Consider the following 27,476-nt stretch of genomic DNA (forward strand, 5'->3'; position numbering starts at 1 on the left):
CACATATATAGCCCTGTTTCCTCTTCCTCTGGGAGATGTTATTCTGCTACAAGGTGTGGTGCTAGCGTACCCGTGAGGATCAGGAGAGATAGGTCGTCTGCGATGTTGAGGAGACTAGGACAAGCTTTTGATGATCACTGATGTTCTTCTTGGTACTTACCGCCTCTAGCTGTAGTGGGCTCCAGGATGTCCAGAGATCAGTCCCCCACTAAAGCACAGTTCTTCTCTCCTGCCCAGGGACTGACATTTAAACAGGAGTATGATGAAGCAAAAGGGATCTTTATTCAGCACTCACTGTAGATCTTCTTTACAGCAGTGCATAGGGTCATCAGAGGATACCAGGCCTCTGGATGGTGCTTGCTCTCTGAGCCTGGAGCATCAGATCTTACAGGCCCAGCCAGCCATGAGGGCTGGCTGGCCTCTCTCTCTCTCCCTCCCAGCCGGGCGGAGAAGCTCTACCTCCCACTCCTTAGAAGGAGGAGAACAGATTACTTCAATTTGGCACTGCCTCTCTGAGGAACCAGAAGGGGAGGGCGCAAGGTCTGTACTTATACCTGAAAGGCTATACACAAGCCCTGAGTCACCACCACTCTTCTGTCTGTCACTCAGAGAGGAGCATGAGGCGGGTCAAAGGCCCACAGACTGGCTTCTCACAGCCTAGACCAGCGGTGCGCAAAGTGGGAGGGGCGGGAGATTTTTCTGGGGGGACGTGGGCCATTGCAGGGGCCCCGCGCTCTTCCCCGAGGCATTAAAATTAAATGCTGGGGGATCGCGTCAGGCCTCTGCAACGCTATTACTTACCTTGACTCTGCCGGCGTCATTCGTGTCCATGGCAACGTGGGGTCAAATGACGCCGCGGGGTCATGTGATGGGACATCACGCGCTTTAAATGACGCTGCGTGACGTCACATGACCCCGCGGCGTCATTTGACGCCGCATCAAGGTAAGGGAGGGGGCGCGAGCACCGGCGGAGGGAAGGCAGGGGGGCACAGCTGCAAAAGTTTGCTCTCCCCTGGCTAGACTACTAAGGCCTTACGTGACAGGGGCAGAGACAGACAGAAAATACTAACCATGTTACACACATATATATGAATCTGAGGAAGCTAAACAGACCAATGCGTGCTCGCACATCACAATCAGCAGTTGGGACTCCTGATGGAAAAGCCAACAACCAGATCACCCAGTGATGTATACCAAAGACAACATTTGGTTCTTCGCATATGATATTTATTATCATAGGTGGTCATTAAAGTACTTTTGAGGATTTCATGTATTCTTACAGATATTTATTACTGTGTACAGTATTAATACAGATGCCCAGACATAAGAAAAAGAAGGGACTACTGTACACTATTTCTGTTTTGTAGCTCAGCAGAGGGATTAATTTCCTGAACGTTAATTTAGTTCCAAAATATTTATTTCATTTATACACACTACAGTGTTTAGATGTTTTCTTTCTTGCAGGCAAAGCAGAATGTATAGGTTTCTTCCGTCTCTAGTCATTTACATCATTCACTAACCTTATTCACCATGTACAGGCCAGGCATTTCCAAAGCACCACAAAGGGGACGTCTGTCTGATTGGCTGCTGGGCTAGACACATGCAAATGACTAGGATAGTTTGCTTATAACTCTTCAATAAGAGCCTTAATAGAGACGTTGTGATAATATATTAGCATCACAATTCTACTACACTGTATTTTAGAAAGTTTCTCACCCTTTGAGCAGCAGAATATTGACATTTTTGAAAAAACTCACTATAACTTTAAAGAGGGTTACTTGCAGTGTGTATTTTCTTTGCAGCATTAGTTGGTTAAGACTATACTTTCAGGGATCATTTCTATAGTTTTTAACTGGAGAAATGTGCTCGAAAGTGTCCAAACTCACTACCCACGAGGAGGAGCTTCAGTGTTTTCTCCTGAGCGTGAAGTGAGCTTACAGTGTTGCTTTCATGCAGCTGCTGTTTGCTTTTGATGACCGTTCTGCTCTCCTGCAAAGGAGAGTTGGAGGGAGAGAACACAAGCTGAGTGGTTAGTTCTTTGTTGCAAGTCAAAGAGAGAAACCAAATGGATAGTAGTCATCATCTTCTTCTTCTTCATATGACTTTTCATGTTTAATACAGCTGTATTTCCCAGTGCACATTCATTTATTTGTAAGCCACAATACTCACTCATTCGCTTATATTAGCAACTGGGAGCTGTCAATTCACATATAGGAATATCTCATACAATTCTTTTGCAACAGGGTGCTTTGTGTTTCTAAATGGAAACATGTATGTCATACTATTCAAATCAGTACCATGCATTACCAATAGATGGCGCTAACACCAAAACACCTAAAAGCCTCAGTGTCTCAGTGCCACCTAAATATTTGTCTTTTTTTTTTTTTTTTTCAATTGCCCTTACTTTGTCTTCCTAAACGCACACGTCAGTGTGAAATTTTCCAGCAATTTTCAAATATTATGGGGGGAAAAAACAATGTGTGGGTGTCCTTCAATCTGGCTGCCATTATGTATTTTGAATGAAATACCTTGCAAATGACTCCAAATCACCACAACCTTCTAGCCGCTGCAATAACCTTATCTCTTGTAATGCTTTCACTAGAGCAATATGTATTACGTATATTCTGTTGGGTTTGTTGTTGTGGCAAAATATAAAAAGCTATTAACCCTTTTTGCTGTCAGAATGGCCGGCAATGCGCTGCTCTGAAGTGTGTGACAGGCCCACCTGGCAGCTATAGGGTTAATAACATTTAACTACAAAATAAACATCAAAGACATTAAGATATGTAACAAGGATTTGTAACGGTAATTTTTGTTAGATACATCGCATCAGAAACACATTTGCCATTTTTTATTGACTATGTAAAATAAGTAACTACACGGTCAAATTGTTTAGCCTGGTTTAAGCTGGAGGGATTTCAATATATGACACTAAAAGGGTTAAAAATATATATAGATCAAAGAAATCTCTTTGTAAGTATGGTTTTTGAAAGCAGCTGAATAGAGGGGTAAAACTGATTACATCACTACGTTAGTGGCTTTTTTGGCAAACCGAGCGAATTGTTCGAGCAAGAGTGAATCCGCTTGCAAAACGAGCCGTTTAGACACGGTTTCGACATGCGGCAAGGGCTTACAGAGTAGCAAAACATGCCAATCCGCTTATATAGTCACTTTAGAAGCACTTTGTCCCACTTCGGAGCTCCTAGAATAGACCCCTTACTTTGGAGAAAGAAAAGAAAACGTTCCTTATATAGAGCAACATTGAAATTACAAGTGACTAGGTTTGGGCGATATACCGATATTTAGTAATATCGCGATAACATAATCTCCCGGAGGGCCGATATGGCAGTACGCCTCTTATCGCAATATTACGAGATGCCAGTGCTCAGAGATGCAGCTTTGAAACTGCCGCTGTGCTATATCGCTGCTTCTCTCTCCCCAAGTACCCCTCCCTTCCTGCTTCTGAATGCTGACTCAGAGGGAGGGTGGGGAGAGAGGGCATGTGAGAGCAGCAGGCTGCAGCAGGCTGCAGCAGGGAAAGGGTGGAACTTCTCTCCTCACTTTCCTTTTGTTAAGCCCTCCGTCCCCCACCCTCGTGCACTTAACCCCTTCCTCTCTTACCCCTGGGACACTTAACCCCTTCTCCATCCTCCCCTTAGGTCACTTAACCCCTTTCCCACCCTCCCACTGGGACTCTTAACCACTTCCTCTCTTAACCCTGGGACCCTTAGCTACTATCTCTCTCCCCCTGAGGCCCTTAACCCCTTCCTGTCCTCCCTGAGACCCGTAACTCCCCCTGCCATGCCTGCACTTCACCATTTCTCACCTACACTGCTTCCATCCCCCTAACATCCCCCTCATGCCATCACTCTAAACCTTTATGAAAATGTATCAAATGTATGAAAACAGATTTTTCGACAATTTTTAACTGTCAAAAATCTATTTAATATTTTTTTTTACATTTTATAAATGTGTTTTTAAATGGAGGGACTATCTCAGGGTAGGAGTGCTGGGATGAGGGGGAAGTTAGAGTGATGGGAGCAGTGTAGCTCAGAGTGATGGGGTGAGGGGGATCTTAGTTTAGGTGAGAAAAGATGAAGTGCAGACATGGAAAGGGTTTTATTTTCCAGAACACTTTTTATTTAGATTTACTAGAACATTTTAGACTTTTATTTGAACAATTTTTTTGCGATATATATTGTAATCGCGACACATTTCTTAATATCGTTATTGTGGTGAAAAAGTTGATATCGGCCAACCCTACAGGGGATTAAGTTATTAGGCTGTAGTATATATACCTGTAAGGGAATTGATAAACAAGTACGTACACAAAGACAAAGGTCTAGCAGATGTACAAGGGTCTCAATGAGTACTTATAAATGTCGTATAATTTGAATGACATTATTGTTAGATATATAAATCTATAGTTTTATTGAAAAAATGATAGGATCAGAAATAGCTATAGATACATATAAATTGATATAAAGACGAATACCTATGTATGAATCTATTCAATCGAATATGTCTTTGCTCCATATCTATAAGAAAATATGTGTACGTACATGTGTACGGGGGCACTCGTATAGAAATGGGCATCAGTGTGGAAAATAGTTACACACGTGCATCTACATGTATATGTACACATATATAGCCCTGTTTCCTCTTCCTCTGGGAGATGTTATTCTGCTACAAGGTGTGGTGCTAGCGTACCCGTGAGGATCAGGAGAGATAGGTCGTCTGCGATGTTGAGGAGACTAGGACAAGCTTTTGATGATCACTGATGTTCTTCTTGGTACTTACCGCCTCTAGCTGTAGTGGGCTCCAGGATGTCCAGAGATCAGTCCCCCACTAAAGCACAGTTCTTCTCTCCTGCCCAGGGACTGACATTTAAACAGGAGTATGATGAAGCAAAAGGGATCTTTATTCAGCACTCACTGTAGATCTTCTTTACAGCAGTGCATAGGGTCATCAGAGGATACCAGGCCTCTGGATGGTGCTTGCTCTCTGAGCCTGGAGCATCAGATCTTACAGGCCCAGCCAGCCATGAGGGCTGGCTGGCCTCTCTCTCTCTCCCTCCCAGCCGGGCAGAGAAGCTCTACCTCCCACTCCTTAGAAGGAGGAGAACAGATTACTTCAATTTGGCACTGCCTCTCTGAGGAACCAGAAGGGGAGGGCGCAAGGTCTGTACTTATACCTGAAAGGCTATACACAAGCCCTGAGTCACCACCACTCTTCTGTCTGTCACTCAGAGAGGAGCATGAGGCGGGTCAAAGGCCCACAGACTGGCTTCTCACAGCCTAGACCAGCGGTGCGCAAAGTGGGAGGGGCGGGCGATTTTTCTGGGGGGACGTGGGCCATTGCAGGGGCCCCGCGCTCTTCCCCGAGGCATTAAAATTAAATGCTGGGGGATCGCGTCAGGCCTCTGCAACGCTATTACTTACCTTGACTCTGCCGGCGTCATTCGTGTCCATGGCAACGTGGGGTCAAATGACGCCGCGGGGTCATGTGATGGGACATCACGCGCTTTAAATGACGCTGCGTGACGTCACATGACCCCGCGGCGTCATTTGACGCCGCATCAAGGTAAGGGAGGGGGCGCGAGCACCGGCGGAGGGAAGGCAGGGGGGCACAGCTGCAAAAGTTTGCTCTCCCCTGGCTAGACTACTAAGGCCTTACGTGACAGGGGCAGAGACAGACAGAAAATACTAACCATGTTACACACATATATATGAATCTGAGGAAGCTAAACAGACCAATGCGTGCTCGCACATCACAATCAGCAGTTGGGACTCCTGATGGTAAAGCCAACAACCAGATCACCCAGTGATGTATACCAAAGACAACATTTGGTTCTTCGCATATGATATTTATTATCATAGGTGGTCATTAAAGTACTTTTGAGGATTTCATGTATTCTTACAGATATTTATTACTGTGTACAGTATTAATACAGATGCCCAGACATAAGAAAAAGAAGGGACTACTGTACACTATTTCTGTTTTGTAGCTCAGCAGAGGGATTAATTTCCTGAACGTTAATTTAGTTCCAAAATATTTATTTCATTTATACACACTACAGTGTTTAGATGTTTTCTTTCTTGCAGGCAAAGCAGAATGTATAGGTTTCTTCCGTCTCTAGTCATTTACATCATTCACTAACCTTATTCACCATGTACAGGCCAGGAAGGGGACGTCTGTCTGATTGGCTGCTGGGCAAGACACATGCAAATGACTAGGATAGTTTGCTTATAACTCTTCAATAAGAGCCTTAATAGAGACGTTGTGATAATATATTAGCATCACAATTCTACTACACTGTATTTTAGAAAGTTTCTCACCCTTTGAGCAGCAGAATATTGACATTTTTGGAAAAACTCACTATAACTTTAAAGAGGGTTACTTGCAGTGTGTATTTTCTTTGCAGCATTAGTTGGTTAAGACTATACTTTCAGGGATCATTTCTATAGTTTTTAACTGGAGAAATGTGCTCGAAAGTGTCCAAACTCACTACCCACGAGGAGGAGCTTCAGTGTTTTCTCCTGAGCGTGAAGTGAGCTTACAGTGTTGCTTTCATGCAGCTGCTGTTTGCTTTTGATGACCGTTCTGCTCTCCTGCAAAGGAGAGTTGGAGGGAGAGAACACAAGCTGAGTGGTTAGTTCTTTGTTGCAAGTCAAAGAGAGAAACCAAATGGATAGTAGTCATCATCTTCTTCTTCATATGACTTTTCATGTTTAATACAGCTGTATTTCCCAGTGCACATTCATTTATTTGTAAGCCACAATACTCACTCATTCGCTTATATTAGCAACTGGGAGCTGTCAATTCACATATAGGAATATCTCATACAATTCTTTTGCAACAGGGTGCTTTGTGTTTCTAAATGGAAACATGTATGTCATACTATTCAAATCAGTACCATGCATTACCAATAGATGGCGCTAACACCAAAACACCTAAAAGCCTCAGTGTCTCAGTGCCACCTAAATATTTGTCTTTTTTTTTTTTTTTTTTTCAATTGCCCTTACTTTGTCTTCCTAAACGCACACGTCAGTGTGAAATTTTCCAGCAATTTTCAAATATTATGGGGGGAAAAAACAATGTGTGGGTGTCCTTCAATCTGGCTGCCATTATGTATTTTGAATGAAATACCTTGCAAATGACTCCAAATCACCACAACCTTCTAGCCGCTGCAATAACCTTATCTCTTGTAATGCTTTCACTAGAGCAATATGTATTACGTATATTCTGTTGGGTTTGTTGTTGTGGCAAAATATAAAAAGCTATTAACCCTTTTTGCTGTCAGAATGGCCGGCAATGCGCTGCTCTGAAGTGTGTGACAGGCCCACCTGGCAGCTATAGGGTTAATAACATTTAACTACAAAATAAACATCAAAGACATTAAGATATGTAACAAGGATTTGTAACGGTAATTTTTGTTAGATACATCGCATCAGAAACACATTTGCCATTTTTTATTGACTATGTAAAATAAGTAACTACACGGTCAAATTGTTTAGCCTGGTCTAAGCTGGAGGGATTTCAATATATGACACTAAAAGGGTTAAAAATATATATAGATCAAAGAAATCTCTTTGTAAGTATGGTTTTTGAAAGCAGCTGAATAGAGGGGTAAAACTGATTACATCACTACGTTAGTGGCTTTTTTGGCAAACCGAGCGAATTGTTCGAGCAAGAGTGAATCCGCTTGCAAAACGAGCCGTTTAGACACGGTTTCGACATGCGGCAAGGGCTTACAGAGTAGCAAAACATGCCAATCCGCTTATATAGTCACTTTAGAAGCACTTTGTCCCACTTCGGAGCTCCTAGAATAGACCCCTTACTTTGGAGAAAGAAAAGAAAACGTTCCTTATATAGAGCAACATTGAAATTACAAGTGACTAGGTTTGGGCGATATACCGATATTTAGTAATATCGCGATAACATAATCTCCCGGAGGGCCGATATGGCAGTACGCCTCTTATCGCAATATTACGAGATGCCAGTGCTCAGAGATGCAGCTTTGAAACTGCCGCTGTGCTATATCGCTGCTTCTCTCTCCCCAAGTACCCCTCCCTTCCTGCTTCTGAATGCTGACTCAGAGGGAGGGTGGGGAGAGAGGGCATGTGAGAGCAGCAGGCTGCAGCAGGCTGCAGCAGGGAAAGGGTGGAACTTCTCTCCTCACTTTCCTTTTGTTAAGCCCTCCGTCCCCCACCCTCGTGCACTTAACCCCTTCCTCTCTTACCCCTGGGACACTTAACCCCTTCTCCATCCTCCCCTTAGGTCACTTAACCCCTTTCCCACCCTCCCACTGGGACTCTTAACCACTTCCTCTCTTAACCCTGGGACCCTTAGCTACTATCTCTCTCCCCCTGAGGCCCTTAACCCCTTCCTGTCCTCCCTGAGACCCGTAACTCCCCCTGCCATGCCTGCACTTCACCATTTCTCACCTACACTGCTTCCATCCCCCTAACATCCCCCTCATGCCATCACTCTAAACCTTTATGAAAATGTATCAAATGTATGAAAACAGATTTTTCGACAATTTTTAACTGTCAAAAATCTATTTAATATTTTTTTTTACATTTTATAAATGTGTTTTTAAATGGAGGGACTATCTCAGGGTAGGAGTGCTGGGATGAGGGGGAAGTTAGAGTGATGGGAGCAGTGTAGCTCAGAGTGATGGGGTGAGGGGGATCTTAGTTTAGGTGAGAAAAGATGAAGTGCAGACATGGAAAGGGTTTTATTTACCAGAACACTTTTTATTTAGATTTACTAGAACATTTTAGACTTTTATTTGAACAATTTTTTTGCGATATATATTGTAATCGCGACACATTTCTTAATATCGTTATTGTGGTGAAAAAGTTGATATCGGCCAACCCTACAGGGGATTAAGTTATTAGGCTGTAGTATATATACCTGTAAGGGAATTGATAAACAAGTACGTACACAAAGACAAAGGTCTAGCAGATGTACAAGGGTCTCAATGAGTACTTATAAATGTCGTATAATTTGAATGACATTATTGTTAGATATATAAATCTATAGTTTTATTGAAAAAATGATAGGATCAGAAATAGCTATAGATACATATAAATTGATATAAAGACGAATACCTATGTATGAATCTATTCAATCGAATATGTCTTTGCTCCATATCTATAAGAAAATATGTGTACGTACATGTGTACGGGGGCACTCGTATAGAAATGGGCATCAGTGTGGAAAATAGTTACACACGTGCATCTACATGTATATGTACACATATATAGCCCTGTTTCCTCTTCCTCTGGGAGATGTTATTCTGCTACAAGGTGTGGTGCTAGCGTACCCGTGAGGATCAGGAGAGATAGGTCGTCTGCGATGTTGAGGAGACTAGGACAAGCTTTTGATGATCACTGATGTTCTTCTTGGTACTTACCGCCTCTAGCTGTAGTGGGCTCCAGGATGTCCAGAGATCAGTCCCCCACTAAAGCACAGTTCTTCTCTCCTGCCCAGGGACTGACATTTAAACAGGAGTATGATGAAGCAAAAGGGATCTTTATTCAGCACTCACTGTAGATCTTCTTTACAGCAGTGCATAGGGTCATCAGAGGATACCAGGCCTCTGGATGGTGCTTGCTCTCTGAGCCTGGAGCATCAGATCTTACAGGCCCAGCCAGCCATGAGGGCTGGCTGGCCTCTCTCTCTCTCCCTCCCAGCCGGGCGGAGAAGCTCTACCTCCCACTCCTTAGAAGGAGGAGAACAGATTACTTCAATTTGGCACTGCCTCTCTGAGGAACCAGAAGGGGAGGGCGCAAGGTCTGTACTTATACCTGAAAGGCTATACACAAGCCCCGAGTCACCACCACTCTTCTGTCTGTCACTCAGAGAGGAGCATGAGGCGGGTCAAAGGCCCACAGACTGGCTTCTCACAGCCTAGACCAGCGGTGCGCAAAGTGGGAGGGGCGGGAGATTTTTCTGGGGGGACGTGGGCCATTGCAGGGGCCCCGCGCTCTTCCCCGAGGCATTAAAATTAAATGCTGGGGGATCGCGTCAGGCCTCTGCAACGCTATTACTTACCTTGACTCTGCCGGCGTCATTCGTGTCCATGGCAACGTGGGGTCAAATGACGCCGCGGGGTCATGTGATGGGACATCACGCGCTTTAAATGACGCTGCGTGACGTCACATGACCCCGCGGCGTCATTTGACGCCGCATCAAGGTAAGGGAGGGGGCGCGAGCACCGGCGGAGGGAAGGCAGGGGGGCACAGCTGCAAAAGTTTGCTCTCCCCTGGCTAGACTACTAAGGCCTTACGTGACAGGGGCAGAGACAGACAGAAAATACTAACCATGTTACACACATATATATGAATCTGAGGAAGCTAAACAGACCAATGCGTGCTCGCACATCACAATCAGCAGTTGGGACTCCTGATGGTAAAGCCAACAACCAGATCACCCAGTGATGTATACCAAAGACAACATTTGGTTCTTCGCATATGATATTTATTATCATAGGTGGTCATTAAAGTACTTTTGAGGATTTCATGTATTCTTACAGATATTTATTACTGTGTACAGTATTAATACAGATGCCCAGACATAAGAAAAAGAAGGGACTACTGTACACTATTTCTGTTTTGTAGCTCAGCAGAGGGATTAATTTCCTGAACGTTAATTTAGTTCCAAAATATTTATTTCATTTATACACACTACAGTGTTTAGATGTTTTCTTTCTTGCAGGCAAAGCAGAATGTATAGGTTTCTTCCGTCTCTAGTCATTTACATCATTCACTAACCTTATTCACCATGTACAGGCCAGGAAGGGGACGTCTGTCTGATTGGCTGCTGGGCAAGACACATGCAAATGACTAGGATAGTTTGCTTATAACTCTTCAATAAGAGCCTTAATAGAGACGTTGTGATAATATATTAGCATCACAATTCTACTACACTGTATTTTAGAAAGTTTCTCACCCTTTGAGCAGCAGAATATTGACATTTTTGGAAAAACTCACTATAACTTTAAAGAGGGTTACTTGCAGTGTGTATTTTCTTTGCAGCATTAGTTGGTTAAGACTATACTTTCAGGGATCATTTCTATAGTTTTTAACTGGAGAAATGTGCTCGAAAGTGTCCAAACTCACTACCCACGAGGAGGAGCTTCAGTGTTTTCTCCTGAGCGTGAAGTGAGCTTACAGTGTTGCTTTCATGCAGCTGCTGTTTGCTTTTGATGACCGTTCTGCTCTCCTGCAAAGGAGAGTTGGAGGGAGAGAACACAAGCTGAGTGGTTAGTTCTTTGTTGCAAGTCAAAGAGAGAAACCAAATGGATAGTAGTCATCATCTTCTTCTTCATATGACTTTTCATGTTTAATACAGCTGTATTTCCCAGTGCACATTCATTTATTTGTAAGCCACAATACTCACTCATTCGCTTATATTAGCAACTGGGAGCTGTCAATTCACATATAGGAATATCTCATACAATTCTTTTGCAACAGGGTGCTTTGTGTTTCTAAATGGAAACATGTATGTCATACTATTCAAATCAGTACCATGCATTACCAATAGATGGCGCTAACACCAAAACACCTAAAAGCCTCAGTGTCTCAGTGCCACCTAAATATTTGTCTTTTTTTTTTTTTTTTTTTCAATTGCCCTTACTTTGTCTTCCTAAACGCACACGTCAGTGTGAAATTTTCCAGCAATTTTCAAATATTATGGGGGGAAAAAACAATGTGTGGGTGTCCTTCAATCTGGCTGCCATTATGTATTTTGAATGAAATACCTTGCAAATGACTCCAAATCACCACAACCTTCTAGCCGCTGCAATAACCTTATCTCTTGTAATGCTTTCACTAGAGCAATATGTATTACGTATATTCTGTTGGGTTTGTTGTTGTGGCAAAATATAAAAAGCTATTAACCCTTTTTGCTGTCAGAATGGCCGGCAATGCGCTGCTCTGAAGTGTGTGACAGGCCCACCTGGCAGCTATAGGGTTAATAACATTTAACTACAAAATAAACATCAAAGACATTAAGATATGTAACAAGGATTTGTAACGGTAATTTTTGTTAGATACATCGCATCAGAAACACATTTGCCATTTTTTATTGACTATGTAAAATAAGTAACTACACGGTCAAATTGTTTAGCCTGGTCTAAGCTGGAGGGATTTCAATATATGACACTAAAAGGGTTAAAAATATATATAGATCAAAGAAATCTCTTTGTAAGTATGGTTTTTGAAAGCAGCTGAATAGAGGGGTAAAACTGATTACATCACTACGTTAGTGGCTTTTTTGGCAAACCGAGCGAATTGTTCGAGCAAGAGTGAATCCGCTTGCAAAACGAGCCGTTTAGACACGGTTTCGACATGCGGCAAGGGCTTACAGAGTAGCAAAACATGCCAATCCGCTTATATAGTCACTTTAGAAGCACTTTGTCCCACTTCGGAGCTCCTAGAATAGACCCCTTACTTTGGAGAAAGAAAAGAAAACGTTCCTTATATAGAGCAACATTGAAATTACAAGTGACTAGGTTTGGGCGATATACCGATATTTAGTAATATCGCGATAACATAATCTCCCGGAGGGCCGATATGGCAGTACGCCTCTTATCGCAATATTACGAGATGCCAGTGCTCAGAGATGCAGCTTTGAAACTGCCGCTGTGCTATATCGCTGCTTCTCTCTCCCCAAGTACCCCTCCCTTCCTGCTTCTGAATGCTGACTCAGAGGGAGGGTGGGGAGAGAGGGCATGTGAGAGCAGCAGGCTGCAGCAGGCTGCAGCAGGGAAAGGGTGGAACTTCTCTCCTCACTTTCCTTTTGTTAAGCCCTCCGTCCCCCACCCTCGTGCACTTAACCCCTTCCTCTCTTACCCCTGGGACACTTAACCCCTTCTCCATCCTCCCCTTAGGTCACTTAACCCCTTTCCCACCCTCCCACTGGGACTCTTAACCACTTCCTCTCTTAACCCTGGGACCCTTAGCTACTATCTCTCTCCCCCTGAGGCCCTTAACCCCTTCCTGTCCTCCCTGAGACCCGTAACTCCCCCTGCCATGCCTGCACTTCACCATTTCTCACCTACACTGCTTCCATCCCCCTAACATCCCCCTCATGCCATCACTCTAAACCTTTATGAAAATGTATCAAATGTATGAAAACAGATTTTTCGACAATTTTTAACTGTCAAAAATCTATTTAATATTTTTTTTTACATTTTATAAATGTGTTTTTAAATGGAGGGACTATCTCAGGGTAGGAGTGCTGGGATGAGGGGGAAGTTAGAGTGATGGGAGCAGTGTAGCTCAGAGTGATGGGGTGAGGGGGATCTTAGTTTAGGTGAGAAAAGATGAAGTGCAGACATGGAAAGGGTTTTATTTACCAGAACACTTTTTATTTAGATTTACTAGAACATTTTAGACTTTTATTTGAACAATTTTTTTGCGATATATATTGTAATCGCGACACATTTCTTAATATCGTTATTGTGGTGAAAAAGTTGATATCGGCCAACCCTACAGGGGATTAAGTTATTAGGCTGTAGTATATATACCTGTAAGGGAATTGATAAACAAGTACGTACACAAAGACAAAGGTCTAGCAGATGTACAAGGGTCTCAATGAGTACTTATAAATGTCGTATAATTTGAATGACATTATTGTTAGATATATAAATCTATAGTTTTATTGAAAAAATGATAGGATCAGAAATAGCTATAGATACATATAAATTGATATAAAGACGAATACCTATGTATGAATCTATTCAATCGAATATGTCTTTGCTCCATATCTATAAGAAAATATGTGTACGTACATGTGTACGGGGGCACTCGTATAGAAATGGGCATCAGTGTGGAAAATAGTTACACACGTGCATCTACATGTATATGTACACATATATAGCCCTGTTTCCTCTTCCTCTGGGAGATGTTATTCTGCTACAAGGTGTGGTGCTAGCGTACCCGTGAGGATCAGGAGAGATAGGTCGTCTGCGATGTTGAGGAGACTAGGACAAGCTTTTGATGATCACTGATGTTCTTCTTGGTACTTACCGCCTCTAGCTGTAGTGGGCTCCAGGATGTCCAGAGATCAGTCCCCCACTAAAGCACAGTTCTTCTCTCCTGCCCAGGGACTGACATTTAAACAGGAGTATGATGAAGCAAAAGGGATCTTTATTCAGCACTCACTGTAGATCTTCTTTACAGCAGTGCATAGGGTCATCAGAGGATACCAGGCCTCTGGATGGTGCTTGCTCTCTGAGCCTGGAGCATCAGATCTTACAGGCCCAGCCAGCCATGAGGGCTGGCTGGCCTCTCTCTCTCTCCCTCCCAGCCGGGCGGAGAAGCTCTACCTCCCACTCCTTAGAAGGAGGAGAACAGATTACTTCAATTTGGCACTGCCTCTCTGAGGAACCAGAAGGGGAGGGCGCAAGGTCTGTACTTATACCTGAAAGGCTATACACAAGCCCCGAGTCACCACCACTCTTCTGTCTGTCACTCAGAGAGGAGCATGAGGCGGGTCAAAGGCCCACAGACTGGCTTCTCACAGCCTAGACCAGCGGTGCGCAAAGTGGGAGGGGCGGGAGATTTTTCTGGGGGGACGTGGGCCATTGCAGGGGCCCCGCGCTCTTCCCCGAGGCATTAAAATTAAATGCTGGGGGATCGCGTCAGGCCTCTGCAACGCTATTACTTACCTTGACTCTGCCGGCGTCATTCGTGTCCATGGCAACGTGGGGTCAAATGACGCCGCGGGGTCATGTGATGGGACATCACGCGCTTTAAATGACGCTGCGTGACGTCACATGACCCCGCGGCGTCATTTGACGCCGCATCAAGGTAAGGGAGGGGGCGCGAGCACCGGCGGAGGGAAGGCAGGGGGGCACAGCTGCAAAAGTTTGCTCTCCCCTGGCTAGACTACTAAGGCCTTACGTGACAGGGGCAGAGACAGACAGAAAATACTAACCATGTTACACACATATATATGAATCTGAGGAAGCTAAACAGACCAATGCGTGCTCGCACATCACAATCAGCAGTTGGGACTCCTGATGGTAAAGCCAACAACCAGATCACCCAGTGATGTATACCAAAGACAACATTTGGTTCTTCGCATATGATATTTATTATCATAGGTGGTCATTAAAGTACTTTTGAGGATTTCATGTATTCTTACAGATATTTATTACTGTGTACAGTATTAATACAGATGCCCAGACATAAGAAAAAGAAGGGACTACTGTACACTATTTCTGTTTTGTAGCTCAGCAGAGGGATTAATTTCCTGAACGTTAATTTAGTTCCAAAATATTTATTTCATTTATACACACTACAGTGTTTAGATGTTTTCTTTCTTGCAGGCAAAGCAGAATGTATAGGTTTCTTCCGTCTCTAGTCATTTACATCATTCACTAACCTTATTCACCATGTACAGGCCAGGAAGGGGACGTCTGTCTGATTGGCTGCTGGGCAAGACACATGCAAATGACTAGGATAGTTTGCTTATAACTCTTCAATAAGAGCCTTAATAGAGACGTTGTGATAATATATTAGCATCACAATTCTACTACACTGTATTTTAGAAAGTTTCTCACCCTTTGAGCAGCAGAATATTGACATTTTTGGAAAAACTCACTATAACTTTAAAGAGGGTTACTTGCAGTGTGTATTTTCTTTGCAGCATTAGTTGGTTAAGACTATACTTTCAGGGATCATTTCTATAGTTTTTAACTGGAGAAATGTGCTCGAAAGTGTCCAAACTCACTACCCACGAGGAGGAGCTTCAGTGTTTTCTCCTGAGCGTGAAGTGAGCTTACAGTGTTGCTTTCATGCAGCTGCTGTTTGCTTTTGATGACCGTTCTGCTCTCCTGCAAAGGAGAGTTGGAGGGAGAGAACACAAGCTGAGTGGTTAGTTCTTTGTTGCAAGTCAAAGAGAGAAACCAAATGGATAGTAGTCATCATCTTCTTCTTCTTCATATGACTTTTCATGTTTAATACAGCTGTATTTCCCAGTGCACATTCATTTATTTGTAAGCCACAATACTCACTCATTCGCTTATATTAGCAACTGGGAGCTGTCAATTCACATATAGGAATATCTCATACAATTCTTTTGCAACAGGGTGCTTTGTGTTTCTAAATGGAAACATGTATGTCATACTATTCAAATCAGTACCATGCATTACCAATAGATGGCGCTAACACCAAAACACCTAAAAGCCTCAGTGTCTCAGTGCCACCTAAATATTTGTCTTTTTTTTTTTTTTTTTTCAATTGCCCTTACTTTGTCTTCCTAAACGCACACGTCAGTGTGAAATTTTCCAGCAATTTTCAAATATTATGGGGGGAAAAAACAATGTGTGGGTGTCCTTCAATCTGGCTGCCATTATGTATTTTGAATGAAATACCTTGCAAATGACTCCAAATCACCACAACCTTCTAGCCGCTGCAATAACCTTATCTCTTGTAATGCTTTCACTAGAGCAATATGTATTACGTATATTCTGTTGGGTTTGTTGTTGTGGCAAAATATAAAAAGCTATTAACCCTTTTTGCTGTCAGAATGGCCGGCAATGCGCTGCTCTGAAGTGTGTGACAGGCCCACCTGGCAGCTATAGGGTTAATAACATTTAACTACAAAATAAACATCAAAGACATTAAGATATGTAACAAGGATTTGTAACGGTAATTTTTGTTAGATACATCGCATCAGAAACACATTTGCCATTTTTTATTGACTATGTAAAATAAGTAACTACACGGTCAAATTGTTTAGCCTGGTCTAAGCTGGAGGGATTTCAATATATGACACTAAAAGGGTTAAAAATATATATAGATCAAAGAAATCTCTTTGTAAGTATGGTTTTTGAAAGCAGCTGAATAGAGGGGTAAAACTGATTACATCACTACGTTAGTGGCTTTTTTGGCAAACCGAGCGAATTGTTCGAGCAAGAGTGAATCCGCTTGCAAAACGAGCCGTTTAGACACGGTTTCGACATGCGGCAAGGGCTTACAGAGTAGCAAAACATGCCAATCCGCTTATATAGTCACTTTAGAAGCACTTTGTCCCACTTCGGAGCTCCTAGAATAGACCCCTTACTTTGGAGAAAGAAAAGAAAACGTTCCTTATATAGAGCAACATTGAAATTACAAGTGACTAGGTTTGGGCGATATACCGATATTTAGTAATATCGCGATAACATAATCTCCCGGAGGGCCGATATGGCAGTACGCCTCTTATCGCAATATTACGAGATGCCAGTGCTCAGAGATGCAGCTTTGAAACTGCCGCTGTGCTATATCGCTGCTTCTCTCTCCCCAAGTACCCCTCCCTTCCTGCTTCTGAATGCTGACTCAGAGGGAGGGTGGGGAGAGAGGGCATGTGAGAGCAGCAGGCTGCAGCAGGGAAAGGGTGGAACTTCTCTCCTCACTTTCCTTTTGTTAAGCCCTCCGTCCCCCACCCTCGTGCACTTAACCCCTTCCTCTCTTACCCCTGGGACACTTAACCCCTTCTCCATCCTCCCCTTAGGTCACTTAACCCCTTTCCCACCCTCCCACTGGGACTCTTAACCACTTCCTCTCTTAACCCTGGGACCCTTAGCTACTATCTCTCTCCCCCTGAGGCCCTTAACCCCTTCCTGTCCTCCCTGAGACCCGTAACTCCCCCTGCCATGCCTGCACTTCACCATTTCTCACCTACACTGCTTCCATCCCCCTAACATCCCCCTCATGCCATCACTCTAAACCTTTATGAAAATGTATCAAATGTATGAAAACAGATTTTTCGACAATTTTTAACTGTCAAAAATCTATTTAATATTTTTTTTTACATTTTTTAAATGTGTTTTTAAATGGAGGGACTATCTCAGGGTAGGAGTGCTGGGATGAGGGGGAAGTTAGAGTGATGGGAGCAGTGTAGCTCAGAGTGATGGGGTGAGGGGGATCTTAGTTTAGGTGAGAAAAGATGAAGTGCAGACATGGAAAGGGTTTTATTTTCCAGAACACTTTTTATTTAGATTTACTAGAACATTTTAGACTTTTATTTGAACAATTTTTTTGCGATATATATTGTAATCGCGACACATTTCTTAATATCGTTATTGTGGTGAAAAAGTTGATATCGGCCAACCCTACAGGGGATTAAGTTATTAGGCTGTAGTATATATACCTGTAAGGGAATTGATAAACAAGTACGTACACAAAGACAAAGGTCTAGCAGATGTACAAGGGTCTCAATGAGTACTTATAAATGTCGTATAATTTGAATGACATTATTGTTAGATATATAAATCTATAGTTTTATTGAAAAAATGATAGGATCAGAAATAGCTATAGATACATATAAATTGATATAAAGACGAATACCTATGTATGAATCTATTCAATCGAATATGTCTTTGCTCCATATCTATAAGAAAATATGTGTACGTACATGTGTACGGGGGCACTCGTATAGAAATGGGCATCAGTGTGGAAAATAGTTACACACGTGCATCTACATGTATATGTACACATATATAGCCCTGTTTCCTCTTCCTCTGGGAGATGTTATTCTGCTACAAGGTGTGGTGCTAGCGTACCCGTGAGGATCAGGAGAGATAGGTCGTCTGCGATGTTGAGGAGACTAGGACAAGCTTTTGATGATCACTGATGTTCTTCTTGGTACTTACCGCCTCTAGCTGTAGTGGGCTCCAGGATGTCCAGAGATCAGTCCCCCACTAAAGCACAGTTCTTCTCTCCTGCCCAGGGACTGACATTTAAACAGGAGTATGATGAAGCAAAAGGGATCTTTATTCAGCACTCACTGTAGATCTTCTTTACAGCAGTGCATAGGGTCATCAGAGGATACCAGGCCTCTGGATGGTGCTTGCTCTCTGAGCCTGGAGCATCAGATCTTACAGGCCCAGCCAGCCATGAGGGCTGGCTGGCCTCTCTCTCTCTCCCTCCCAGCCGGGCGGAGAAGCTCTACCTCCCACTCCTTAGAAGGAGGAGAACAGATTACTTCAATTTGGCACTGCCTCTCTGAGGAACCAGAAGGGGAGGGCGCAAGGTCTGTACTTATACCTGAAAGGCTATACACAAGCCCTGAGTCACCACCACTCTTCTGTCTGTCACTCAGAGAGGAGCATGAGGCGGGTCAAAGGCCCACAGACTGGCTTCTCACAGCCTAGACCAGCGGTGCGCAAAGTGGGAGGGGCGGGAGATTTTTCTGGGGGGACATGGGCCATTGCAGGGGCCCCGCGCTCTTCCCCGAGGCATTAAAATTAAATGCTGGGGGATCGCGTCAGGCCTCTGCAACGCTATTACTTACCTTGACTCTGCCGGCGTCATTCGTGTCCATGGCAACGTGGGGTCAAATGACGCCGCGGGGTCATGTGATGGGACATCACGCGCTTTAAATGACGCTGCGTGACGTCACATGACCCCGCGGCGTCATTTGACGCCGCATCAAGGTAAGGGAGGGGGCGCGAGCACCGGCGGAGGGAAGGCAGGGGGGCACAGCTGCAAAAGTTTGCTCTCCCCTGGCTAGACTACTAAGGCCTTACGTGACAGGGGCAGAGACAGACAGAAAATACTAACCATGTTACACACATATATATGAATCTGAGGAAGCTAAACAGACCAATGCGTGCTCGCACATCACAATCAGCAGTTGGGACTCCTGATGGTAAAGCCAACAACCAGATCACCCAGTGATGTATACCAAAGACAACATTTGGTTCTTCGCATATGATATTTATTATCATAGGTGGTCATTAAAGTACTTTTGAGGATTTCATGTATTCTTACAGATATTTATTACTGTGTACAGTATTAATACAGATGCCCAGACATAAGAAAAAGAAGGGACTACTGTACACTATTTCTGTTTTGTAGCTCAGCAGAGGGATTAATTTCCTGAACGTTAATTTAGTTCCAAAATATTTATTTCATTTATACACACTACAGTGTTTAGATGTTTTCTTTCTTGCAGGCAAAGCAGAATGTATAGGTTTCTTCCGTCTCTAGTCATTTACATCATTCACTAACCTTATTCACCATGTACAGGCCAGGAAGGGGACGTCTGTCTGATTGGCTGCTGGGCAAGACACATGCAAATGACTAGGATAGTTTGCTTATAACTCTTCAATAAGAGCCTTAATAGAGACGTTGTGATAATATATTAGCATCACAATTCTACTACACTGTATTTTAGAAAGTTTCTCACCCTTTGAGCAGCAGAATATTGACATTTTTGGAAAAACTCACTATAACTTTAAAGAGGGTTACTTGCAGTGTGTATTTTCTTTGCAGCATTAGTTGGTTAAGACTATACTTTCAGGGATCATTTCTATAGTTTTTAACTGGAGAAATGTGCTCGAAAGTGTCCAAACTCACTACCCACGAGGAGGAGCTTCAGTGTTTTCTCCTGAGCGTGAAGTGAGCTTACAGTGTTGCTTTCATGCAGCTGCTGTTTGCTTTTGATGACCGTTCTGCTCTCCTGCAAAGGAGAGTTGGAGGGAGAGAACACAAGCTGAGTGGTTAGTTCTTTGTTGCAAGTCAAAGAGAGAAACCAAATGGATAGTAGTCATCATCTTCTTCTTCTTCATATGACTTTTCATGTTTAATACAGCTGTATTTCCCAGTGCACATTCATTTATTTGTAAGCCACAATACTCACTCATTCGCTTATATTAGCAACTGGGAGCTGTCAATTCACATATAGGAATATCTCATACAATTCTTTTGCAACAGGGTGCTTTGTGTTTCTAAATGGAAACATGTATGTCATACTATTCAAATCAGTACCATGCATTACCAATAGATGGCGCTAACACCAAAACACCTAAAAGCCTCAGTGTCTCAGTGCCACCTAAATATTTGTCTTTTTTTTTTTTTTTTTTCAATTGCCCTTACTTTGTCTTCCTAAACGCACACGTCAGTGTGAAATTTTCCAGCAATTTTCAAATATTATGGGGGGAAAAAACAATGTGTGGGTGTCCTTCAATCTGGCTGCCATTATGTATTTTGAATGAAATACCTTGCAAATGACTCCAAATCACCACAACCTTCTAGCCGCTGCAATAACCTTATCTCTTGTAATGCTTTCACTAGAGCAATATGTATTACGTATATTCTGTTGGGTTTGTTGTTGTGGCAAAATATAAAAAGCTATTAACCCTTTTTGCTGTCAGAATGGCCGGCAATGCGCTGCTCTGAAGTGTGTGACAGGCCCACCTGGCAGCTATAGGGTTAATAACATTTAACTACAAAATAAACATCAAAGACATTAAGATATGTAACAAGGATTTGTAACGGTAATTTTTGTTAGATACATCGCATCAGAAACACATTTGCCATTTTTTATTGACTATGTAAAATAAGTAACTACACGGTCAAATTGTTTAGCCTGGTCTAAGCTGGAGGGATTTCAATATATGACACTAAAAGGGTTAAAAATATATATAGATCAAAGAAATCTCTTTGTAAGTATGGTTTTTGAAAGCAGCTGAATAGAGGGGTAAAACTGATTACATCACTACGTTAGTGGCTTTTTTGGCAAACCGAGCGAATTGTTCGAGCAAGAGTGAATCCGCTTGCAAAACGAGCCGTTTAGACACGGTTTCGACATGCGGCAAGGGCTTACAGAGTAGCAAAACATGCCAATCCGCTTATATAGTCACTTTAGAAGCACTTTGTCCCACTTCGGAGCTCCTAGAATAGACCCCTTACTTTGGAGAAAGAAAAGAAAACGTTCCTTATATAGAGCAACATTGAAATTACAAGTGACTAGGTTTGGGCGATATACCGATATTTAGTAATATCGCGATAACATAATCTCCCGGAGGGCCGATATGGCAGTACGCCTCTTATCGCAATATTACGAGATGCCAGTGCTCAGAGATGCAGCTTTGAAACTGCCGCTGTGCTATATCGCTGCTTCTCTCTCCCCAAGTACCCCTCCCTTCCTGCTTCTGAATGCTGACTCAGAGGGAGGGTGGGGAGAGAGGGCATGTGAGAGCAGCAGGCTGCAGCAGGGAAAGGGTGGAACTTCTCTCCTCACTTTCCTTTTGTTAAGCCCTCCGTCCCCCACCCTCGTGCACTTAACCCCTTCCTCTCTTACCCCTGGGACACTTAACCCCTTCTCCATCCTCCCCTTAGGTCACTTAACCCCTTTCCCACCCTCCCACTGGGACTCTTAACCACTTCCTCTCTTAACCCTGGGACCCTTAGCTACTATCTCTCTCCCCCTGAGGCCCTTAACCCCTTCCTGTCCTCCCTGAGACCCGTAACTCCCCCTGCCATGCCTGCACTTCACCATTTCTCACCTACACTGCTTCCATCCCCCTAACATCCCCCTCATGCCATCACTCTAAACCTTTATGAAAATGTATCAAATGTATGAAAACAGATTTTTCGACAATTTTTAACTGTCAAAAATCTATTTAATATTTTTTTTTACATTTTTTAAATGTGTTTTTAAATGGAGGGACTATCTCAGGGTAGGAGTGCTGGGATGAGGGGGAAGTTAGAGTGATGGGAGCAGTGTAGCTCAGAGTGATGGGGTGAGGGGGATCTTAGTTTAGGTGAGAAAAGATGAAGTGCAGACATGGAAAGGGTTTTATTTTCCAGAACACTTTTTATTTAGATTTACTAGAACATTTTAGACTTTTATTTGAACAATTTTTTTGCGATATATATTGTAATCGCGACACATTTCTTAATATCGTTATTGTGGTGAAAAAGTTGATATCGGCCAACCCTACAGGGGATTAAGTTATTAGGCTGTAGTATATATACCTGTAAGGGAATTGATAAACAAGTACGTACACAAAGACAAAGGTCTAGCAGATGTACAAGGGTCTCAATGAGTACTTATAAATGTCGTATAATTTGAATGACATTATTGTTAGATATATAAATCTATAGTTTTATTGAAAAAATGATAGGATCAGAAATAGCTATAGATACATATAAATTGATATAAAGACGAATACCTATGTATGAATCTATTCAATCGAATATGTCTTTGCTCCATATCTATAAGAAAATATGTGTACGTACATGTGTACGGGGGCACTCGTATAGAAATGGGCATCAGTGTGGAAAATAGTTACACACGTGCATCTACATGTATATGTACACATATATAGCCCTGTTTCCTCTTCCTCTGGGAGATGTTATTCTGCTACAAGGTGTGGTGCTAGCGTACCCGTGAGGATCAGGAGAGATAGGTCGTCTGCGATGTTGAGGAGACTAGGACAAGCTTTTGATGATCACTGATGTTCTTCTTGGTACTTACCGCCTCTAGCTGTAGTGGGCTCCAGGATGTCCAGAGATCAGTCCCCCACTAAAGCACAGTTCTTCTCTCCTGCCCAGGGACTGACATTTAAACAGGAGTATGATGAAGCAAAAGGGATCTTTATTCAGCACTCACTGTAGATCTTCTTTACAGCAGTGCATAGGGTCATCAGAGGATACCAGGCCTCTGGATGGTGCTTGCTCTCTGAGCCTGGAGCATCAGATCTTACAGGCCCAGCCAGCCATGAGGGCTGGCTGGCCTCTCTCTCTCTCCCTCCCAGCCGGGCGGAGAAGCTCTACCTCCCACTCCTTAGAAGGAGGAGAACAGATTACTTCAATTTGGCACTGCCTCTCTGAGGAACCAGAAGGGGAGGGCGCAAGGTCTGTACTTATACCTGAAAGGCTATACACAAGCCCTGAGTCACCACCACTCTTCTGTCTGTCACTCAGAGAGGAGCATGAGGCGGGTCAAAGGCCCACAGACTGGCTTCTCACAGCCTAGACCAGCGGTGCGCAAAGTGGGAGGGGCGGGAGATTTTTCTGGGGGGACATGGGCCATTGCAGGGGCCCCGCGCTCTTCCCCGAGGCATTAAAATTAAATGCTGGGGGATCGCGTCAGGCCTCTGCAACGCTATTACTTACCTTGACTCTGCCGGCGTCATTCGTGTCCATGGCAACGTGGGGTCAAATGACGCCGCGGGGTCATGTGATGGGACATCACGCGCTTTAAATGACGCTGCGTGACGTCACATGACCCCGCGGCGTCATTTGACGCCGCATCAAGGTAAGGGAGGGGGCGCGAGCACCGGCGGAGGGAAGGCAGGGGGGCACAGCTGCAAAAGTTTGCTCTCCCCTGGCTAGACTACTAAGGCCTTACGTGACAGGGGCAGAGACAGACAGAAAATACTAACCATGTTACACACATATATATGAATCTGAGGAAGCTAAACAGACCAATGCGTGCTCGCACATCACAATCAGCAGTTGGGACTCCTGATGGTAAAGCCAACAACCAGATCACCCAGTGATGTATACCAAAGACAACATTTGGTTCTTCGCATATGATATTTATTATCATAGGTGGTCATTAAAGTACTTTTGAGGATTTCATGTATTCTTACAGATATTTATTACTGTGTACAGTATTAATACAGATGCCCAGACATAAGAAAAAGAAGGGACTACTGTACACTATTTCTGTTTTGTAGCTCAGCAGAGGGATTAATTTCCTGAACGTTAATTTAGTTCCAAAATATTTATTTCATTTATACACACTACAGTGTTTAGATGTTTTCTTTCTTGCAGGCAAAGCAGAATGTATAGGTTTCTTCCGTCTCTAGTCATTTACATCATTCACTAACCTTATTCACCATGTACAGGCCAGGCATTTCCAAAGCACCACAAAGGGGACGTCTGTCTGATTGGCTGCTGGGCAAGACACATGCAAATGACTAGGATAGTTTGCTTATAACTCTTCAATAAGAGCCTTAATAGAGACGTTGTGATAATATATTAGCATCACAATTCTACTACACTGTATTTTAGAAAGTTTCTCACCCTTTGAGCAGCAGAATATTGACATTTTTGGAAAAACTCACTATAGCTTTAAAAAGGGTTACTTGCAGTGTGTATTTTCTTTGTAGCATTAGTTGGTTAAGACTATACTTTCAGGGATCATTTCTATAGTTTTTAACTGGAGAAATGTGCTCGAAAGTGTCCAAACTCACTACCCACGAGGAGGAGCTTCAGTGTTTTCTCCTGAGCGTGAAGTGAGCTTACAGTGTTGCTTTCATGCAGCTGCTGGTTGCTTTTGATGACCGTTCTGCTCTCCTGCAAAGGAGAGTTGGAGGGAGAGAACACAAGCTGAGTGGTTAGTTCTTTGTTGCAAGTCAAAGAGAGAAACCAAATGGATAGTAGTCATCATCTTCTTCTTCATATGACTTTTCATGTTTAATACAGCTGTATTTCCCAGTGCACATTCATTTATTTGTAAGCCACAATACTCACTCATTCGCTTATATTAGCAACTGGGAGCTGTCAATTCACATATAGGAATATCTCATACAATTCTTTTGCAACAGGGTGCTTTGTGTTTCTAAATGGAAACATGTATGTCATACTATTCAAATCAGTACCATGCATTACCAATAGATGGCGCTAACACCAAAACACCTAAAAGCCTCAGTGTCTCAGTGCCACCTAAATATTTGTCTTTTTTTTTTTTTTTTTTCAATTGCCCTTACTTTGTCTTCCTAAACGCACACGTCAGTGTGAAATTTTCCAGCAATTTTCAAATATTCTGGGGGGAAAAACAATGTGTGGGTGTCCTTCAATCTGGTTGCCATTATGTATTTTGAATGAAATACCTTGCAAATGACTCCAAATCACCACAACCTTCTAGCCACTGCAATAACCTTATCTCTTGTAATGCTTTCACTAGAGCAATATGCATTATGTATATTCTGTTGGGTTTGTTGTTGTGGCAAAATATAAAAAGCTGTTAACCCTTTTTGCTGTCAGAATGGCCGGCAATGCGCTGCTCTGAAGTGTGTGACAGGCCCACCTGGCAGCTATAGGGTTAATAACATTTAACTACAAAATAAACATCAAAGACATTAAGATATGTAACAAGGATTTGTAACGGTAATTTTTGTTATGATACATCGCATCAGAAACACATTTGCCATTTTTTATTGACTATGTAAAATAAGTAACTACACGGTCAAATTGTTTAGCCTGGTCTAAGCTGGAGGGATTTCAATATATGACACTAAAAGGGTTAAAAAAATATATAGATCGAAGAAATCTCTTTGTAAGTATGGTTTTTGAAAGCAGCTGAATAGAGAGGTAAAACTGATTACATAACTACGTTAGTGCCTTTTTTGACAAACCGAGTGAATTGTTCAAGCAAGAGTGAATCCGCTTGCAAAACGAGCCGTTTAGACACGGTTTCGACATGCGACAAGGGCTTACACTTCGGAGCTACTAGAATAGACCCCTTACTTTGGAAAAAGAAAAGAATACGTTCCTTATATAGAGTGTCACGGTAGTTAGTGATAGGTTATAATAATACACACCAAAATATCTGGGTTGAATTGAACACGACTAAGATATAATAAATATAGTTTATTCCTTATAGAAGGTGAACAAAAGATCTACAAATAACAGGCAAAATATAGACACTTACTCAGGAATGGGGATGATGAACTAATCAGGAAACAGGATTAGCAATTCATCAGGCATCAAATAGTTGTTAAACTTGAAGTCACGAAAACACGAACAACGAACAACCCAACATAGGACTGACACTGGTTTATATGTAATTCCAGTCCTATACCTTATCATTGAGTGCAGGTCATTGGAGAACAATAACCTGCACCCAATCTCTCCTTGCCACCACACCTGAGGGGCACCATAATACCTGCCCACTGGGTGGGTATTATTCTATTCAGGGGCTTATTTCCCTAGCCCCCCGCCCACAAGCCTGGTGCCGGAATGTCTACCTGGGCCAGGAAGCCCTTTGTCCTAGGGTGTGACTTATAACACTTATCCTCAAGTACCCATGTCCTGCTTTCTGTTGTGCTTGCATACACAAGCAGGGTTGGGGAGTCTTTGATCAGCGGTTTTATTGTAGACCATTTGTCTCCCTCCCTGAGCATTACCATACCATATGGGCTCTGAGTTTTTATACCAGACCCAAAATACAATTCATCCTTTAATATATTCACATATTAAAATAATCCGTTCTGTGGGTCTGAGCGGGCTGAAATTTGCCAGGTCCTCATGCCGGAGGACCTTTGCAATAGTGGCCAAGTTTCAGCCGTCCACAACCCCCAGAACCGGAGATACAAAAAAACATTTAAAATCCCCTATTAACTTTAATGCAGGATTCTCCGCCATAGCTAAAATAAATCTCTGATTTTCACTCTCCCATTGAAATCAACGGGCTCTGCCGCTATAGGCTTTCAATGGAGCAACTCCGCCGTTGAAGTCAATGGGCTCCGCCGCTATAGTCTTTCAGTGGAGCAACTCCGCCTTTGAAGTCTATGGGCTCCGCCGCTATAGTCGTTCAATGGAGCAACTCCACCATTGAAGTCTAAAGGAAAACCACAATTTACACATTTGCCCATACTCCGTCTGGTTGTTCGGAGAGGGCTGGAAATGGCCATGCAGTCATGCGTGAACAGTGACTACATGCGACCCAAATCC

At 43.0% G+C, this 27,476-nt stretch overlaps 6 non-coding genes across 6 annotated transcripts; all 6 read left to right on the forward strand.

The window, feature by feature from the left end:
* The first annotated feature begins 1,814 nt into the window (after window positions 1-1,814).
* On the forward strand, window positions 1,815-2,031 carry LOC142491695 (small nucleolar RNA U3). The gene has a single exon (XR_012800457.1). It is a non-coding gene; the product is annotated as a small nucleolar RNA U3 (small nucleolar RNA).
* Window positions 2,032-6,436: 4,405 nt separating this feature from the next.
* On the forward strand, window positions 6,437-6,653 carry LOC142491696 (small nucleolar RNA U3). Its single transcript, XR_012800458.1, has one exon. It is a non-coding gene; the product is annotated as a small nucleolar RNA U3 (small nucleolar RNA).
* Window positions 6,654-11,057: 4,404 nt separating this feature from the next.
* LOC142491697 (small nucleolar RNA U3) lies at window positions 11,058-11,274 on the forward strand. Its single transcript, XR_012800459.1, has one exon. It is a non-coding gene; the product is annotated as a small nucleolar RNA U3 (small nucleolar RNA).
* A 4,404-nt stretch (window positions 11,275-15,678) lies between these two features.
* Window positions 15,679-15,895, forward strand: LOC142491699 (small nucleolar RNA U3). The gene has a single exon (XR_012800460.1). It is a non-coding gene; the product is annotated as a small nucleolar RNA U3 (small nucleolar RNA).
* A 4,396-nt stretch (window positions 15,896-20,291) lies between these two features.
* LOC142491700 (small nucleolar RNA U3) lies at window positions 20,292-20,508 on the forward strand. Its single transcript, XR_012800461.1, has one exon. It is a non-coding gene; the product is annotated as a small nucleolar RNA U3 (small nucleolar RNA).
* Window positions 20,509-24,922: 4,414 nt separating this feature from the next.
* On the forward strand, window positions 24,923-25,139 carry LOC142491702 (small nucleolar RNA U3). Its single transcript, XR_012800462.1, has one exon. It is a non-coding gene; the product is annotated as a small nucleolar RNA U3 (small nucleolar RNA).
* Window positions 25,140-27,476: the final 2,337 nt, after the last annotated feature.

The sequence above is a fragment of the Ascaphus truei genome, chromosome 3, assembly GCF_040206685.1.
Source record: "Ascaphus truei isolate aAscTru1 chromosome 3, aAscTru1.hap1, whole genome shotgun sequence".
Classification (NCBI taxonomy): domain Eukaryota; kingdom Metazoa; phylum Chordata; class Amphibia; order Anura; family Ascaphidae; genus Ascaphus; species Ascaphus truei.